At 43.7% G+C, this 6,131-nt stretch overlaps 1 protein-coding gene across 19 annotated transcripts in view; it reads right to left on the reverse strand.

The window, feature by feature from the left end:
• NRXN3 (neurexin 3) overlaps window positions 1-2,999 on the reverse strand; it is a 1,132,087-nt gene extending 1,129,088 nt beyond the window's left edge. For 8 of the 19 annotated variants that reach the window (XM_053377942.1, XM_053377992.1, XM_053377982.1 and 5 more), the window contains exon 1: window positions 2,825-2,996. The gene's annotated coding sequence lies outside the window, so the exon portion shown is untranslated. Of the gene's footprint in view, window positions 1-2,824 lie in introns of all 19 variants that reach the window. The other 11 variants (XM_053378001.1, XM_053377975.1, XM_053377926.1 and 8 more) reach the window with 5 other exon arrangements.
• Window positions 3,000-6,131: the final 3,132 nt, after the last annotated feature.

A 6,131-nucleotide genomic window follows, 5' to 3' on the forward strand; every position in this document is an offset into this window, starting at 1 on the left:
AAATTACAGTCCATCATCGCCCCCATCCCCACTTAATATACCTTCTTTGCTCTCCAGTCTCCCCTACCAGCGTTAGTACAGACAGATTTCTGTATCTTGGTTTTGCAGCAGTGGGTCTAATAACTCGCTGATCAAAACCCCTCACTAAAGATATCCCCTCCCATTCTTTTTTTTTTTTAGCTCTGGCCTAAAGAATAATGTGTTTTTAGAGATAATGGTGGCTATTAAAAAAAAAATAGAAGAGGACACATCACAGACATTATTCAAGCAGCTCCCCCGCATCACCTCAATCTCCCACAGCACGCACCATGATTTTTTCTGATTCCCTCCCATTCCTCCCCCCAACCCTTTCCCCCACCCATCAAGAACGACAATCATAAATAAAAATTTACCGAAAAAACAAACAACAATGAAAAAAATTGGGAAACGAAAAAATCCACAACTAAATCTGGATAGCCGATCTCAAAATCCCAAGCACTAATCCGCTTGAATTCGTTCTTGCCCTTATATAAGCAGCAGCACGCCAACATGTTCAGTGGAAACGCAGTGTAAAATGAGGCCAGGGTAGAAGAGCCATGGAGAACGGTGATATCATCGGGTATCAGCTCCATCAAGGAGCCATCATCACCGGCACGATGAAATCAAATGTGGGGGCCTCAAATTTTAATTTATTTATTTACTGACGTGACATTGTTCCACAAACATCCCTTTCCCCTCCGTTTCCCCCCACCCCACCCCACTCCCCGTTGTTGTCATATAAAGGATGATAAGGAATACACATATTTTGCTCCCAAAGCATACTCCTCCGCCAAGAGATCCCCCAAAAGCTCCAGAAAGAGCAACCTCACTGGCCAAGACTCTTGTTTATATTTCATTGAATCAATTAATACAGCCCCAGTTGTTTTAAGTATCACCGATATTTTGGTGTTCTTGGACGCCCTGAGACGTCTCCCCTTTCCCACAATAGAGAGGAAAGAGCTATGGAAAATAATTCCATCGATGCCCATAATAATGGGGCACAGAAGCACATACATACATAAAGGCAGCAAACTAAAATGGTAACCGTCATCTCTCGCGGAGGGGGGGAAAGGGGGGGGGCTTTTCACCAGCCTTTAGATATACTTGTAGAACTGGATACCGTGGACCATTTTAACTTAAAATGAGAGCGACAAGACCCCGGCGTCTCATGGTATATTTAATGGCCGATTCTACACGGTGAACAGACAAGCTTTCCTTGGCATCTCCTTTTCTCCACCCAGATAACATCCTTCTCTCTCTCTGACTTTTCGCTAGACTAGTTAGGAGTTCACCCCCGCAAAATCCAGTCCCCAAAATATACCATGGCACAAATACTGGTTAGCGGTCATAGGGGGAAGGAAAAAATTCTCTGAGATCTGAGCATTTGACACTGGAAAAAAATCTCATGCTACAATTGAAGAAGAATAAAAATGAATTGGTTGGGGAAGGGGGGGGAGCTATTTTCATCGAAATTTTGAATATTCAGGCCAAAGAAAAAATGAAGAATGAGAGGTTGTTAGGTGGGGAGGGAGACCCTGGCATTTCAAAAATGGTTTCGGGGGGGGGGATTGGTTATTCTGCCTTTGAGGTCTTTTATTACCTACGCATTCTTTAATTTATTTTAACCAAAATTGCAAAAAACAACGGAGCGAATAAAATTCACTTTTGTGGGAGGAAAGAAAAATGTGCTTTGGTTTGGTGTTGTTGAAACAAAATAATTTCAGAGATTTTGTTTCCTCATCATAAAAATAAAATAAATTGTAAATGTAAACAAAAGACCATGACACTTGCACGCAGCACTAGAGCTGGAACCCATTGGAAAGGGAATTACATCACTGTCCTTCATGGTTTAAAATTGGAAATTAACTGAAGGTTTGGATGTTGGGGGGGGGAATGATTTTTTTATTTAAAAAACCTGGTTATTTCGCACACATTTTTAATTTATTTATTTTGCATTAAGAAATCATCCAACCAACCTTTAAGGTCACTCCTTGCCTGGAAGCTCACAGCACTTGCTCGTAGTGGAAGTTTTCAGGCAAAGACAAGTACTAAATCATTAATATAAACAAATGGAAGGTGGGGAAGTAAGATTCTTGTAATAGATCCAAAGTAGTATGAGGTGGGGGGGGGAGGAGATCCTTCACATCTTACTCCCTTTTCATTCCAGCCCCCTGATAAAAAATATTCAGGGTTGGGGTGGGGGTTAAGAACCTAAAGAAGATCTAATATTCTTACCAAAAAAATATTTTGGCTTCTTAAAGAGATCCCTGCCACAGTTTAACCCAGCACTGCCTCTTTCCCTCAAAATAACCATTTTATTTTAAAGTCAAGTGCTCAGTGCAACTGATCATCGAAATGAATCGAGTTAAAGGTACTGGTCAAGGTTTGGAGTTTGTGCTTGTCACCTTTAAAAAAGAAGAGGAGGAGATATTTGGAGATGTGCAGTTTTCCTCACGCTCAGGCACACGTAAAAATTACTTTCTGGGGATGAGAAAATCCAGTATGAGGGGAGAAATAACTTTACAAAATCCTGTCCACCATAATAAATCTCTATAATATTGAGGGTAGGCGTTTTGGGCAGGCTTTGAGGGGGTTTTTTGTTTTCTTTTCTTGTGAAGACCCGCTCTATTCTTCACAGCTCTCTCTGGCGAGAACTTGGAGCACCTAACACCTTCCGAAGCGGGGGGAATCTCTCGAGTGGGCGCGCTGAAATTCTCCGTCCGTCGTGGGGAGCGAGGCGTTGTATTCCATCCTAGGGAACCATCTCCTTCTCTCTCCCGCCCGCCGCCACCGAAAAAAGTCTTACCTTGGTAGTTGAGAAGCGAGTGGGGTTGTTTAACAAACTCTTTGTTTGTTTCCTTCTTTGGGGGGCCGCTAAGAAATCCAGGGGTGTCTCTTGCCTCTCTCTCTCTCAGCGAGAGAGTGTGGTGGGAGGGGAAGCGCGAGGCGGGACCGGGAGGGCGTTGTCGGAGGCGCAAAAACGCGGGCTGAGGGAACGCGCGATGCAGGCAGCGAGGAGCGAGGGAAAGCTTTGGCGCGCCTCAGCCCCTCTCTCCGCGAGTTGCGTGCGAGGAGAGATGCGTAGAGCGGAGCGCTCTGCCTGAGACTGTCGGAGGAGCCCAGGAATTTCACGCACTCCGGAGCCGGCCCCTCCCCTCTCCGGCGCGCAGACCCCAGCATTTAAAGGGACAGCCGCGGCTGTGTGTAATTCGGGGCTCGCGCTCCTCCCAGCGCTGTTTTGCAAACAGCTGAGAAGATGTAATCTGGGGACATCCTCAAGCCCAGGGATGACTAAGAGGCAGGTGCTCGCCAGCCCCGCTTTCTCACGCCGCAAACTCCAACTGGGGAAGGCAGATAACGCGCGCGGCTCCTTCTCTGGGGAAAAGCTACGGTCAATCGGGGGGGGGGCGTTTAAGCCAATTGGCTTCTCCAGAAATTAAGCAGGAGGCGAGGGAACGGGCTCTCATAGCACCGGAGGGTGGGTTAGGCAAGGAATGATACCTTCGCCTTCATCTCTTTCTATATCCTGTAGGAATTTTAATACAAATAAAAATGTTTGCCTTGTTTTGTTGCATTCTCTCAGTTCTTTTGACTGATGTCGTTCAAGGCTCTTTTACACAGAGAGAGAGAGAGAGAGAGAGAGAGAGAGAGAGACGTATAGTGTGTGTTTGTGTATTCTATCTATCAGTTCTGCAAGCTGGTCCGTAACTGGGCCCCCAACACTCACGAAATGCAAACACAACTGTCTGGATTTTGTCTTTGCAGAGGAGGAAAATCTGGGGGAAGAATGGCGCTCCAGCTATTAAGAGTGGCTTACTCATGCTGGGAACTAGGCAGGCACTTAAAGTTCACCACTGATAGATCACACACCGCCAGCCTTTCCCACTTAGGAATACAACAGCCTTGTGGAAAGACGGAAGGGTTTCATGTCAAGGTGTTTTGTGTGTGTGTGGTTTTTTTGTGTGGTAAGGATCAAAAAAAGTAGTTAAACAAACGTGCTGCTATAATATCTTCCTTTCTGCTGCATGTTTTATGTGCTTCTTTCAGGTAGTTATTTTCACACGGCTGTCTATTGTAGGAAATGACAAACGAGGATCTAATAGTCCATTAGGAAGGCACAACACGGTGCTTTTGCTTTTCAGAGGATTGAGAAATTAGAACGAGCAGTTTCACTTTCTGTTCCCATTCAGTTCCTCTAACTCACATGCAAGCATTGTATTTTTGGTTGTCAAATAATAGTAAACCAGATAGTCATTAACTATTTCAGAACTGGGACCCACATTTAACCTAAATATGCATTTGAGGACCCATTTCTTTCTTTTTTTGCCATCTATTTGTGTGGCAGTGGCGCTTTTGTTGCAACCCACCTTAGGTTAGACTGTGTTTATATTTTATTTTATATTTTAAACATATAGGAAAATTCTATTCCTATCTACTCGAAAGTAATTCCCATTGAGTTTAATGAAACTTATTCATAGGTAAAATATCTGTTTGCAACCCTGATATTCCAGGGTTTGTTTGTAAGGACACCCAAGGCGGATACCAAGAACAAATATCAAAAATCTTAAAAATCAATCTTAAAACTCAAACTTTAAAAACAATGAAATGCAATAAAAATAATAATTCACAAAACTAAAACAGAGAATAAAAAGAATTAAACCAGAAGAGCAAAGAGGAGCACTGTGCCAGCTAACCCTTCTGTCTCATCCCAATAGTTCTCCAAAACAAAAACAGGTTTATGCAACCTGCAAATAGTTTTTCTTTTTCTTTTTTCTTTTTTTTGCCTATAAATTTTGTTAAATAAAAATACAGACAGCTCCAAGAGGCAAATGAGAGAACAAAATGAACATGTATCCTACAGGGAAGAGTTCAAGTGATCAGCTGTAATGGCCAAAAAAAGTGTTTTCCTACATACCTGTCTGCTTGTAACAGGGATGGGGAACCTGCAGCCCACCAGATGTTGCTGGACTACTGCTCCCATCATCCCTTACCCTTGGCCATGTTGACTGGGCCTCCTGGGAGCTGGAGTCCAACAATATGTGGAGGGTCACAGGTTCCTCTTTACTGGCCTAAACTCTGAAGATGGCGGACACAAGAGTAGGAGCTAGACTTTTAGTTTTAGATGGGCAGCATCATTTGGGAGAAAGCCGTCCTTAAAATATTTTAAATTACTATGATCCAAAGAGCTATTTGAAGCACGGCCAAAGACTTGGGTATGTCCTGTGGTGGTGGTGTTTTTTACCCCCCCCCCCCTTTGTTGTCCCTCATGTCATCTCTGTGGTGGTTGCTATTGTAACTGAATTGTACAGGTTTGTATTTTAGGTGATATAAGGTGAATGTTGTGTAGGGGGGATATTTATAATATAAAATAGGGTGAGTGCAAAGGAGGGCAGGAGATTTGATGAAACATTGTCTTATATTGGTGGGGTGTGACAGAATAGGGGTGCTTGTGTGTCAGCTGAAGACAGTTGGGATTTTGGAGCGGGAAAGGAAAGGGTGGTTGGTGTGGGAGCTGAGAAGTAGGATAGGATAGGAGAGATCAGAATAGAAGTATAAGCACATGTTATAAAATACCAAATATCCAGACACTGTTAAAGTACCTGCTACATTCAGCTTTCACTGTAGTAATAAAGTTTTGTTTGTTCACACCACATCTCATGTTTGACTAAGCTCTGAGGTTGTGAGAAAGCCAGTAATATTAGTGTTTATATGGTGGAATCAAAATACCAGTTGTCGAGAGATTGCTTAAGGTATTGGACCCCCAGAGCTGGGAACTCTATAAGGCACATATAGGGACCCAGTAGGGCTAGAGAAACTCTTTACCAGATAAAAGGGATTGGTGATTAGAATTAAAGTTCCCTCTTGCTCCTGAGAGGTGGGCATAGGTAGAGGAGGGCACGACAATATCACAAACTTATTTTGAAAGGTCTCCTCAATTTCAAAAGGTCTTCACTCTGGGGCATGGCGGGCGGCAACTATTTGAGGGACCCCAGCTCTGTTAGCTGCATGTGATTGGTTTTTGCAGTTCTTTGGATCCCAGCCAACGGCTGAGCCAAAAAGGCACCAAGCAGTGTCCTTACAGAAACGCCCCTCTCCTTGCACACACACTTCCT

Source organism: Podarcis raffonei, chromosome 1, assembly GCF_027172205.1.
Source record: "Podarcis raffonei isolate rPodRaf1 chromosome 1, rPodRaf1.pri, whole genome shotgun sequence".
Classification (NCBI taxonomy): Eukaryota; Metazoa; Chordata; class Lepidosauria; order Squamata; family Lacertidae; genus Podarcis; species Podarcis raffonei.